This window comes from Rhodamnia argentea, chromosome 3 (assembly GCF_020921035.1).
Source record: "Rhodamnia argentea isolate NSW1041297 chromosome 3, ASM2092103v1, whole genome shotgun sequence".
Classification (NCBI taxonomy): domain Eukaryota; kingdom Viridiplantae; phylum Streptophyta; class Magnoliopsida; order Myrtales; family Myrtaceae; genus Rhodamnia; species Rhodamnia argentea.
The window spans coordinates 27,361,806-27,373,001 of NC_063152.1; positions in this window are offsets into that span (position 1 = coordinate 27,361,806).

Consider the following 11,196-nt stretch of genomic DNA (forward strand, 5'->3'; position numbering starts at 1 on the left):
ATAAACAAATTTTCAACTCTATCTTGCAATTCATATTAAAATGTGAAAAAAAAAAAGACAAATAAGCAATAATTATATTGGATTTTAAATTTCAACTTTGTAATAAAGTTTCCCTCAAATTGTTTCATAAAAAATAGATAGTTAGTTGTGTGTTCATAAGCTGTTATAACTAGAAATTTCTAACATGTTATATAGTTTTTCTAATTAAAAGCGTGAGATCATAATTAAGAATAACGAACTTCTCTAGGAAAAGTGATAACATGATGCATTATAGAATGATATTTTATTGGGTGTAATTTATTTTTTTTTGTAGATTTGTAAATAAAGATTGAATAAACATCACAAGGGAAAAGCAGGAAAGGTTGGGCTTAGGTCAGTTGAACGCTCTGGATGTTTTACATAACACATATTTTCTTTCCTTGATATCCTTGGCAAGGCGGATGGGTGAGGAGGGGAGAGGTTAACAGTAGCCTCTCCTCGTGAAATTTTCCTCTCCTCCGTCCCGCTCTTTGTTTTCCTTCAACAAGTTGGCCCCACCGGGGCAAGCACCATATAAATCTAGCGCCCATCCCTGTCTTTTATAAAGGCTTTTGGGCATAATGCGCTTGCAAGGTTCCATGTCGGTGATTTCCAGCCGTAACGGGTCGGATGGACTGAATTGTTATAAATACAAAAGGCTTAGCGCTCAATTGGGTAAAAAAAAAAAAAACGGATTGAATTGGCACAACCATTATAGACTTAGGACTTTTTTGATGATCTCCTAGTTGTTTTTAAGCATAATATCTTGCTATGTGGGGATTGATAGTGAGGCTAATTAACAAGAGTAAACAAGCATCATGCATGACAAATGAGAAAGGGAAATCGAGAAAACGGAACAAATTTTTTTCTTGGAAAAGTATGTGATGCGTATCGGTGAATAGACCACCATGATAATCTTATATTCTAGCCCAGTCAATTACTTGCAGTACAGTGAAGGTCAAATTCTCTAAAAGAAGGCACTGTTTGTGTCTTGGAGACAACGTCGTTTCATCGAGCAACGATATAGGGACAAAGGAGAGAGATGCGGTCATTAGAATTTGGGGAAAAAAATTAGGGCTCTTGAGAGTTCTTGATTTGGGGGCAAGAAAAAATTAGGGTTCTTGAGCAAATCAACAGCAATGTCGTCGATGCGAAGCAGCAATTAATTTAAAAAAAAAAGGTGACAAGGCTTCGAAAAGTTTCACCTTTGAAGGAGAAAACGTATCCTGCAAGCATCAGAAGCGTGCTGTGCTGTACACTTGGCGAACACCAAAGAATCCCACGAGGAGGTTTTACGTTGTTCATTGTGGAGGGTAATGCCCTACTGAATTGTTGGAAGCGACTGAGTTGATTGGATTCGCTTCGATTTCGGTTTTTTTGAACTAGAAAGATCAATGTTCAGTAGTTGCACTGAGAGTATCAATTTGGATTGACCAGTGTCGAAAGATCAATGTTCCCTATCGACTTGAATTGCTAGGTTCATGCTCATTTTGCAATTTGATGGATGGGGGGGCTTCATTGATTGGGTCGACCTCCAATTGCCCGAACTACGATGAATTATTGTTGAAGGAGAAGCTGAAATTTGTGGAGAGAATCTGGAGAGAATGAGGAAAGAAAGGCCATTCTGCAATGGCAAATACTGGACGAGAAAGATGAGCTCAAATTGGCAGAGATTAACAACTTGAACTAAAGCTTGCGGATGGAAATGGAAATTGCAAGAGCGCAAACGAAGGAGAAGATTCGTGCGAGAGTCATCTTAGCACTGCTAGGAGCCTTGATTGTATTGACGATGCCGAAGGTCGATAGGAGGGACTTGCCCTGAACGGTTCGACTCTGAATCGTACGGCAATGTGGAGAAGTGTGAACCCTCTTCCGAGTCCAAGGACCTTGATTCCGCTGGCAAAAAACCAGAAAAGCAAATCAAAATTTACACTCTGAACGAGAATCACCCAGAAACTGACCTAGAGTACGGATTCCATTTCTGTAAACTAGAACATTTTACAGATGATTGATTACAGATTCAGCTCATTGGTTACAACAGTAAGCACAAGACCTAAAAAAACTGACACTGCAACTTCTTTTGCACTAACTATTAACGGCCATAAGGTACCAGGTCTCAACTTCAGATCAAGCTGCCAGTCACACTTATACAACCAGTCATGGGATGGCCTGAGAGTCACAGTTCTCGACTGCATCAGAGTCCCTTGGCTGGTAAAGTATCTGATAAAAAAAAACCTTGTATTTTTTGCTGGAAGTCATCTCGTCCTATATCCTGTCTTCGGCAACCACACTGGATTTTCTTCTCTCGCCATTTTCCTTGTCTGGGGAAGAAAATCTACTTTTCTCGATCTGTTTGCAGTACTCGTCGCATTCCACTCCCTTTTTGATCAGATGGTAAATGTTTACAACCTTCTCCTGGATAATTCTGAACAAGTGGCTGACGGCTTGCCTCTCAACCGAAGGATTCCAAACCATGTCGAGCAAGACAACTCTCGATGCTCCAACTAGACTTATGCCCTACGAGCAAGCCTCTGTTGAAGCTATCATTACTGTCGCTTGGCTCTGCTGTTGTTGAATCAAACGCTGATTTTCCTTCATACCGAGGCTCCCATGCATGCGTAGAAACTCTTTTCCTTTGTAGGACCACCGGAAAGTCAATCTCAGCTGGTCACTGATCCAGGATAATGGCTCCTTGTATTGGCAGAAAACAAGAACGTTCTCAGAGAATGCTTCACTGAGCTGGATTAACCACTAGGAAACCATCCTTACCCCGACAATGAGGAGAACGGCAATGAGTGACACAGTTAATTTAGGGAAGTGACAGTCGATATCATCTTAGTATTTTCGAAATGTTGTAAAGCAGTAACAGCAATAAAACTTGGTAAACCAACAGAATTTAGAAAAGATGGCAAGATCTATTTTATCTCAAGCTATATCTGATTACAGCAGAAGCAAATCAAGCCAATTTCCACGTTGAAATGAGCTCATGCTTTCCTCCTGGCAAAGGGTGGCTCGACTTGTTTCAGTTTCCTCCTGAAGAGCATCACAACGACGCTCTTAGGAAAACTAAATATGCAAGAAATGTCTAATGCAATTATGATGTCAGCACTTATTTGCTAGTTTCCTATAGCTATTTGTACTAGAATAAGGGCCAGTTGCAATTGCAAGAAAATCATATATTTGTTTAATGCTCTAGCATGGTCACTGGAAATGATTTCTAATGCAAGAAAGCGGCAAATGTCAATGCATAACAGCAATGCAACGGCAATAAAAGTGACAGTAATAGGAGATGATTGTGTCATGATTACTCCAACTCCCATGAGGCATAGAAAAGTAGATGGAATCAAGCTAAGAGAGCCGGGAACAAACTATGCGAGGGTAAGGACCGCATCAGATTGATCATTTAGTTCAAATTGGTCGGAGAACTGTCCAACTTTCTTAGCTACTGAGTTTGGTAGTCTCAGATGTTCAAACCATGTTTGTATTGATCAGTGAGGATCAATTATCAAGTATACAAGAAACTTAGTTTTCATCTTTCTCATGGCTTCTTCTGTTTCTCCTCTATATGTTCTCAATCCTTTTCTTGTGTTTTACAAGGCATTGATGGGTTGTTATTTTCTAATTTTAAAGAGGTAAATCCATGATATCTAATCTACAAAACTCCCTTTAGTCTAAAGAGAATTAATTCAATCAAGCCACACAAATAGACTTTGACATCTGCAAACACAGCAAGAAAATTCCTAAATACAGAGCTGTTATCTAAGCTTTATGCTACGCCTTTTTCGTCATAAGATGGATGAAAAAACAGCAAACAAAAGGATCAATCACTTCACTAGTGATGAATCGGGTATGGAACTCATGATGAGCTGATTACAGCACAAGCAAATTCGGAAAAAAAAAAAAAATTGTCAATGGTCTTATACAGATTTTCGGTAAATTGACTTTTTTGTTCATCCTGAGGTGAGCTCAGCTGTAATACTTGTCACTCAATCATTAACGTGAAGACCATCTTCCCCTTTAAACAATGGTTTGTGCATGCTCTTAAACAACCACTTCACTACTATGATGATTTGATTTGCATTGGTGCCGTAAGCAAAGTATTCGGCAATACACAGAAAATTCAGGGCAGAGGAGCACCGATAAAATCTATATTAAGTGAGTTTTCAGACAACCTATTCATCTTTGAGGTTTTAGAAAACCCATGAGGTGCAAGTTACGTGCAAGTTACGTGCAAGTTTCCCACCGAAAAAAAAAAAAAATAGTTACGTGCAAGTTACTTGTAAGCTTATTAGGTTTTAGGTGACTCACAAGATGAGAGCTGTATAAATAGGAAAAGAATTGGCCATTCTCATTAGGGAAATGATTCACTGACAATCTTGTTAGGGGCGATACAATCTCAACCTTAGATCCACACACTATTTTTTCATATTTTGCATAAAGCATTTATTGATTGGAAAATTGTGTGGTAAAAAATAACCGATAGTACTATCAGATTATTAGAATAGCAACTCCCGTCTCATTATTAGTGAATACACCTGCATATTTTGCATTCAATATATTTCCATACCAAGAGATATGATAAATGGTAGGTTAGGTAGGAATTGTATAATCCACTAACGCGTCAATGCACATCCTTTGATCTTTACTTCACTTTTATGGAAAATCGATATATCAAACCTCATATTATTGTGGATAAGGCAACTCAATATAAATATTGGATATTGTTATGGAATTCGCCGGCCATGTACTTAACCTCGAGGTTATTATGTGCAGCTAAAAACCGTAGCTTGTTCAGTTGATTTCTATTATTTAACTACCATCTTTGTTAATTAGATGGATTCCATATGAATCAAACTAATTTATCTCGCATATATTATTCGATATTCATCAAAGGTGGGATAGACTTACTAAGAACAAAGGATGGAGAGAATTACTCTCTAAAAGCATTTAGCGACAAATTTATGTGAGAGAGCATGTAGTGCTAATATCATTTCTTGGTAAAAGAAAACTATACATCTATTTTAGAAAACGCAAGGTAAAAACAACATTGTGAGTCTTGTGACTTTATTAACAACCAATACAGTTATCTTCATTTGGGATTTAATAGTTCTATGGTCACCCTATTCTTCTAAAAGATGTAAAAGGCGTTTGTTACTTTGTGTTCCCATATTGCTTGAATTGAGGAGAGTAAGGGAGATGGAGCTTTTCGGATAAGAGCGCGCGATTAAAGCTATGTGTATTCCACTTATGTTTCATTAATGTTGCATTCGTAATTCAGTTTATTGTCCTAGGTTAATAAGCATATAATATGATAATATGTGATATAATATGTGAAAGATAAAGACTGTTATAGATACTAGTACTTTTTGAACTATGCGATCATCGAAAATGAATGGGTTGTCGATAGCATTTAATGTACCAAAGCCACATCTTGTGGATGAAGCAATTCCCCATAATGGAGGACTCTATGTTAAACTTTGGATATCTATGTTTTTGGCTAGACATTAATTGTGAGAAAATTATCCAAAAAGTCCTAAAAATATTTGAACTTTTGCCAATTCACTCTTAAACATTTCAATTTTACCAAATCAGTATATTAGGCGAATTTTGGCTAAAAATCGCTAACATGGACATGGGTCGAGCTGATGTGCCCAAATTTTAATTATATTTTAATATTTTTCGAATATATACATAAATTACATCTCTAGCCAATGAGGTCATAGGTCGACCATCGCTGGCCATCAGCCAGGGCCGGCGACCACCAATATGGGCGAGGGTTGCGATCCCCTCCTTATGGCAAGCGAGGGCGTTGCGGCCCTCACTTGGATCTTGGCAAGGGTCTTCGCGCCCTAGCTGATCAACATGCCAAGGTTCGGCCTTTGCTTGGATTTGGGCAAGGCCCAACGTTCTCGCTTGTGTCCTACCCGGGCGCAGAAGCCCTCACTAGTGGTTGGCGAGGGTGGCGATGCCCTCCCCTAGACCAGGTGACTTTCACTATCTAGAGATGTAAAAAAAAATAAATAAATAAATAAAAATTACTAAATTTTTTTGAAAACTATTAAAATAATAGTGAAAATTGCCATATTAGCCTTGCCCGTGCCACATAGGATGGTAGGCGTCCATGTTAGTTATTTCAGGCCAAAATTGACTTGATGGGCTCAATTGGCAAAATTGAAAAGGTTTAAAGCTTAATTGTCAAAGTAAAATATTTTGGACTGAATTTGAAAAATTAAAAGATTTAGGACTAAATTGGCAAAAAGTGCAATAGGTGTAGGATATTTTTGACAATTTTCCCTGGTAAATGTATGGATGTGTAATATGTTATGGCATTGTCATTCATGATTCAGTTGTTGTAATTTTGAAAGGCAGATGCCGACAAAAACTAATTCAACTTAATTAAATTTTCCCTAAATAAAATCATTACCATTTGGGCCAAATGTTACCTACACGAGTTGACTTTTACAGGAATCTCATTCATGGTTTTACTGGAATGCTTCAAAAGATGAGCAGGGCCATGCCGCCCAGGGGATCGATCAATGTGGTGAAGTTGAAGTTTAGATTTGTGGACTTGCGAAGAAAAGGAACAGCCAAAATACTGATGATTTCTATACTCGTTAGACTAATTACAGGGGCAGCAGTGAGAGGAGACCCGCACGATCCACTTAAGCACACTGTCTTTGGTGGCCGATCGATTGTGCATAGTAAGCCAAGCAAGAATTGAAGATTTGTCGTAATAGAGAAAAACTTTGAAATCGCACTTGGATGTGATGAAATGAATGTACTAATTAGATTGATAACACTTAATTGAATAAGAAGAAGATTGATAACCCACTCTAAGATAGAATCATTCGCTGAATCACCTTGTATATAACCAAAATTCAACGAAATTCCCTAATCACTCTTGCTTATCGCGAAAGCGAGAATTGGGTATACTGCACAAACGAGAGCACATATGAAAGATTAAAGTGCAATACAATATCTCTAATAAGGAAAAAGAAGAAGACTTATCACTCATTGAACTACGGTACACTTTTGATTCGATACAAAGTACATCGAGGTCTTATACAATTTTCACATTAGATAGTCGACAGTGGAGGCATTGGCAATTAACTCGTCCCTTTTTTTCTCTCTACTTCTACGATTCTCCCTCGAAATAAGAACACAGGTTGGCTTTATAGGCGAAAAAAATTGCCCTCAATTGGCGCATGTTCGAATGCCGCTCCCTCTGAAATTCCACTGTGGTGGAGAATTGGACTCCAAGAACTTCATTCTGCATGTTGTAATCAGTAGGGGTCGCCTTCTCCGCTGCAATAGGAGTTGTAGGAAATTTCTATTATCTGGCGTTCACACAGCGAAGCTAGGCCGATTCTAGGCTTCATTGTAATCACCCGGTCTTGCGTTGTAGACAAAGACAGACATAAAAAGGTCAAGAGAAAACTTCATATACAAGGAGGGAAATGAGTCAATTATTGGGACTATTAGGAGAGAGTGGAATTGACTTAGGTTAAGGTGTGAAGCACCAAAATTTGGACGATAACGCTTGATGATTACTTAACTATTTGAGAAATTTAAAATTTGGACCATTAGATTGTGGATGATTTTAATGGATGGAAACATCAGTAGCAATTTCACAATATTCAAAGTACCAATTATATTTTTTGGATAAAACCTTAAAGTACGTAGATAAACTATTATTTGCTACTGAAAGTTATAGTTAGTCACATCAGGCTCACATCTCTTTCATATTATTGAATTCACAGTTATACATACCATTGATTGGAAAGATATTCAACAATGGTTAAACTCATTCATCTAGCATACATACGGCTTGATATGTCTCTGTGTTAAATTATTTCTCGAGTTTGAATCCTTTATTAAACTTGACCCAGTTGGACAAATACTCAGTTTAACCGCACAAAGAAGAAGTTTTTTTTTTTTTATAGTCCAGGATCCACCGGCCCCACCGGGCTTCGCCCGGCGTCTGGCCTGAAGGCCAACCGGTGACTATACCTGGAGAAAGAAGGAGAAGTTTTCTGCCACTAAAAGACATAATAAGGGGCGCACTTATTTTATAATTGATATTTCACTTGTGGGGACTCCACTTTAACCGATACCAATATTGTCAGATATCAATTCTTGTGATAATAATGCGGACACATCAACGGATCTTGCAAATAAATAAATACAAAAATACAAAAGAAATAAACGTGGGATAATAAAGGACGCCAAAAATTTATGTGGTTTAGTCTAAGTATTAGTACTTATATCCACGTGGAGAGCCAACAACAACTAGTCCACTAATCAAACCAAGAATTACAGAGTTACAATCACTCACACTGGGACATCTAGAATTGTAAGTGTTTGTAATAATATTTAGAATATAAAGCCCATGTGACATTTTGAGGCGTCACATGCTCGCTCGAGTGTTTCCTTCACCTAAATTACACCAAAGTCCAAAGTGTTCACAAATAAACAACACGGCACAAATCACATATTGGCAATCAGAGCAAATCATTACCCGGGAACATCTCATAAAAAGGGAAGCTCCATCATCATCATCATCATCATCATCTTCTTCTTCTTCTTCTTCTTCTTCTTCTTCTTCTTCTTCTTTACTTTTATAGAAATTTAGCAGAGAAATTTTTAAAAAAAGGAATTAATGGTGCGGTCTCTTCTTTCTTTCTTTTTTTTTCTCTTTTTGGCCTCTTTCTCAGTCCGTTTCTTCTCACAATCGGACTCTTTCTCGGTCCATTTCTTCTCACAATCGGACTCTGAGACTCTCACTAGTCTCTTTAATGCACACTTCGCGAACGCCGGACAGGAAAGATGAGCTCAAGGCAGCATGGATTAACAACTTGAACTAAAGCTTACAGACAAACATGGAAATCACAAGAGTTGCAAGTGAAGAAAAAGATTCATGTGTGTTGGTATATGGATCTTACGGTGTGCACCCATGCGGGCAATCACACCCGCCCACTACGTATAACCGCAAAAGCAGTTATCTATAGTTATTTTATTTTGAAGTGAAAAAATAATGTCTTTTGGAAGACATTATTATCTCCTCTCTCTTTACACAGTATTTGATCGTACTCCGGAGAACACGAAAGATGCTTTCTCCCTCTCTATTGTTGAATCGCAATTACGCGAAGGGACTCTCGAGACAGCAAAGGTGACATCTAATATGTGGCAATTACGGTATGTTCTCATGATGTATTCGTTTCCCGATCATTGATGCAAGTTGTGTTATGGGCTTTTTTTTTCCGCAAATTCAATGTTTAGATGAAAGGATTTAGTATCCGTCATTGGTATTAGAGCCTGTAAACTTGTTTTCCGGATCACACACTCATTGATTGAACCAATTACGCCATGTTTCGTACAATGTTGATTGAAGTTAATCACGTTCGTTTTAGTCGTCGATCTTGTTCATGTTTTTTTTTTTTTGGAAAATTGGTTTAGTAAAAAATACAATGTGAATAGATGGTTAGAATCTATGCGTCGATATGAGTCTAGAGAGTGGTCGCCTGTCGCCGGAGGAGGCCGGACAATGACGCACACGCCGTGACAGGACGAGGCTCCCGGGGTCCGCAGCGAAAAGTTGTATTTTCGTGAACATGGGTTCAACGAAAATGTAATTTGATCATATCATCGCGACGGTCATGGCCATATGAGTATTTTAAGGGGCGGAACGTCACCATAGAATGACGAACGGCGCTGCACGCACCGATATGCCTAGCAAAAAACTCTACGCATGGGTCTCACGCGTCCATGTGAGTCGCACGTGCCCGGACCAATCGGTAACTTCTTGCTGACGTAGCGCACGCATGGCTGCCTACATGGCATGCCATGTGACTGATGACATGGCACATGCCCGACTCGAGATCCGACCTGGGTCGTGGCCCTACCCGGTTGACCCGTTAGCCTGTTGTTTGTTGACCATTTAACCGTTGACCAAAAAAAAATTCTTTGATCAATCTATAGTGGCTTGTATGTTATTTGATTTGCGTGTCTTTGATTACGATATGTTCGTAATTATTACATCATTGATAGGTTTTAGTAATCTACTTTATTCTGCATTCATTGCACGAGCAATGTCATCGAGGCCGGGGCCTAAGAAAAATTGGAAGGTGGGAAATGCAAAAACAACTTCAAGGATAATAACCCATGAGCAAAGGCAAGCTCTTGATGTAATGATTGAGGAATTGGTCAATTATCGATGGGATAATTATGATGACATTATAACTCATGTGACGATGATCAATAAGATGATCCAAGAGATCATTTTGAAAGGAGAAGAAATGAACCCCGAAAGGACGTTTTATGCACTAAGAAACACCATACCCGAGGAATGGCATGGATTGATGAATCGCATATGGCTTGATTTCATCAACGACAAGAAGTTTGTGCTTCATTTCTTGAATGAGTTCATAAGAATCGGGGTGACGAATATGTCATCGCTTGAAATGAATGAGCCCTGGTGTAGGCGGAATGCGCCCTGGCGTAATACCAAGAATTTTGTTGATGGTTTTTAGCTGATGTTCACTTAAATGGCAGCCAATTGGATGGAGATGTGAATCACCATTGCTTGTCACCGTGATAAATGTGGATGTTGAGAGTGTTGTAACGTCGGTGAAGGGCCTCACAAGATGGTTCGAAATCCAAGTTGGCCCAGGCTCAAAATCCAATCTATAGCCGGATCCTGACGGTTGGTTCCTGTGCATTTTTGTGAAATGAACGTGGACACTATTGCACCGTCTTTACCCCTTCCCCGCCCCTGTGTCCTTGATACAAAGCTGCAACTCACACACATAATTCACTCACTCCCAAAGCCAAAACCAACAATCACCCACTCCTTCCTCTCTCTTCCTCTCCTTCTACATGGAGGTCAACCATTCCTCTACCCTTCCTAAAGTTTCCCAAATGATTTCCCTTTCGATTCGGGCACTTTCCTGAAAAATTCCTCTCCGAAATTGCGGTGCGGCTTCTCACTTGACCTAGAGGCTCCTCTTCCGCCTCCTGCGAATGTGAATGGCCTCTTCTACAATCTCCTCTACAGCCGTAACACCCACATTCTCAATGATGACCATGGCTTCTCCATCGAAGCCTCCTTGCTCCCTCTCTCTCAGCTTGACTCGATCCCACAGCTCGACTTGCCATTTCATCACCCATCCGCCGATGCTC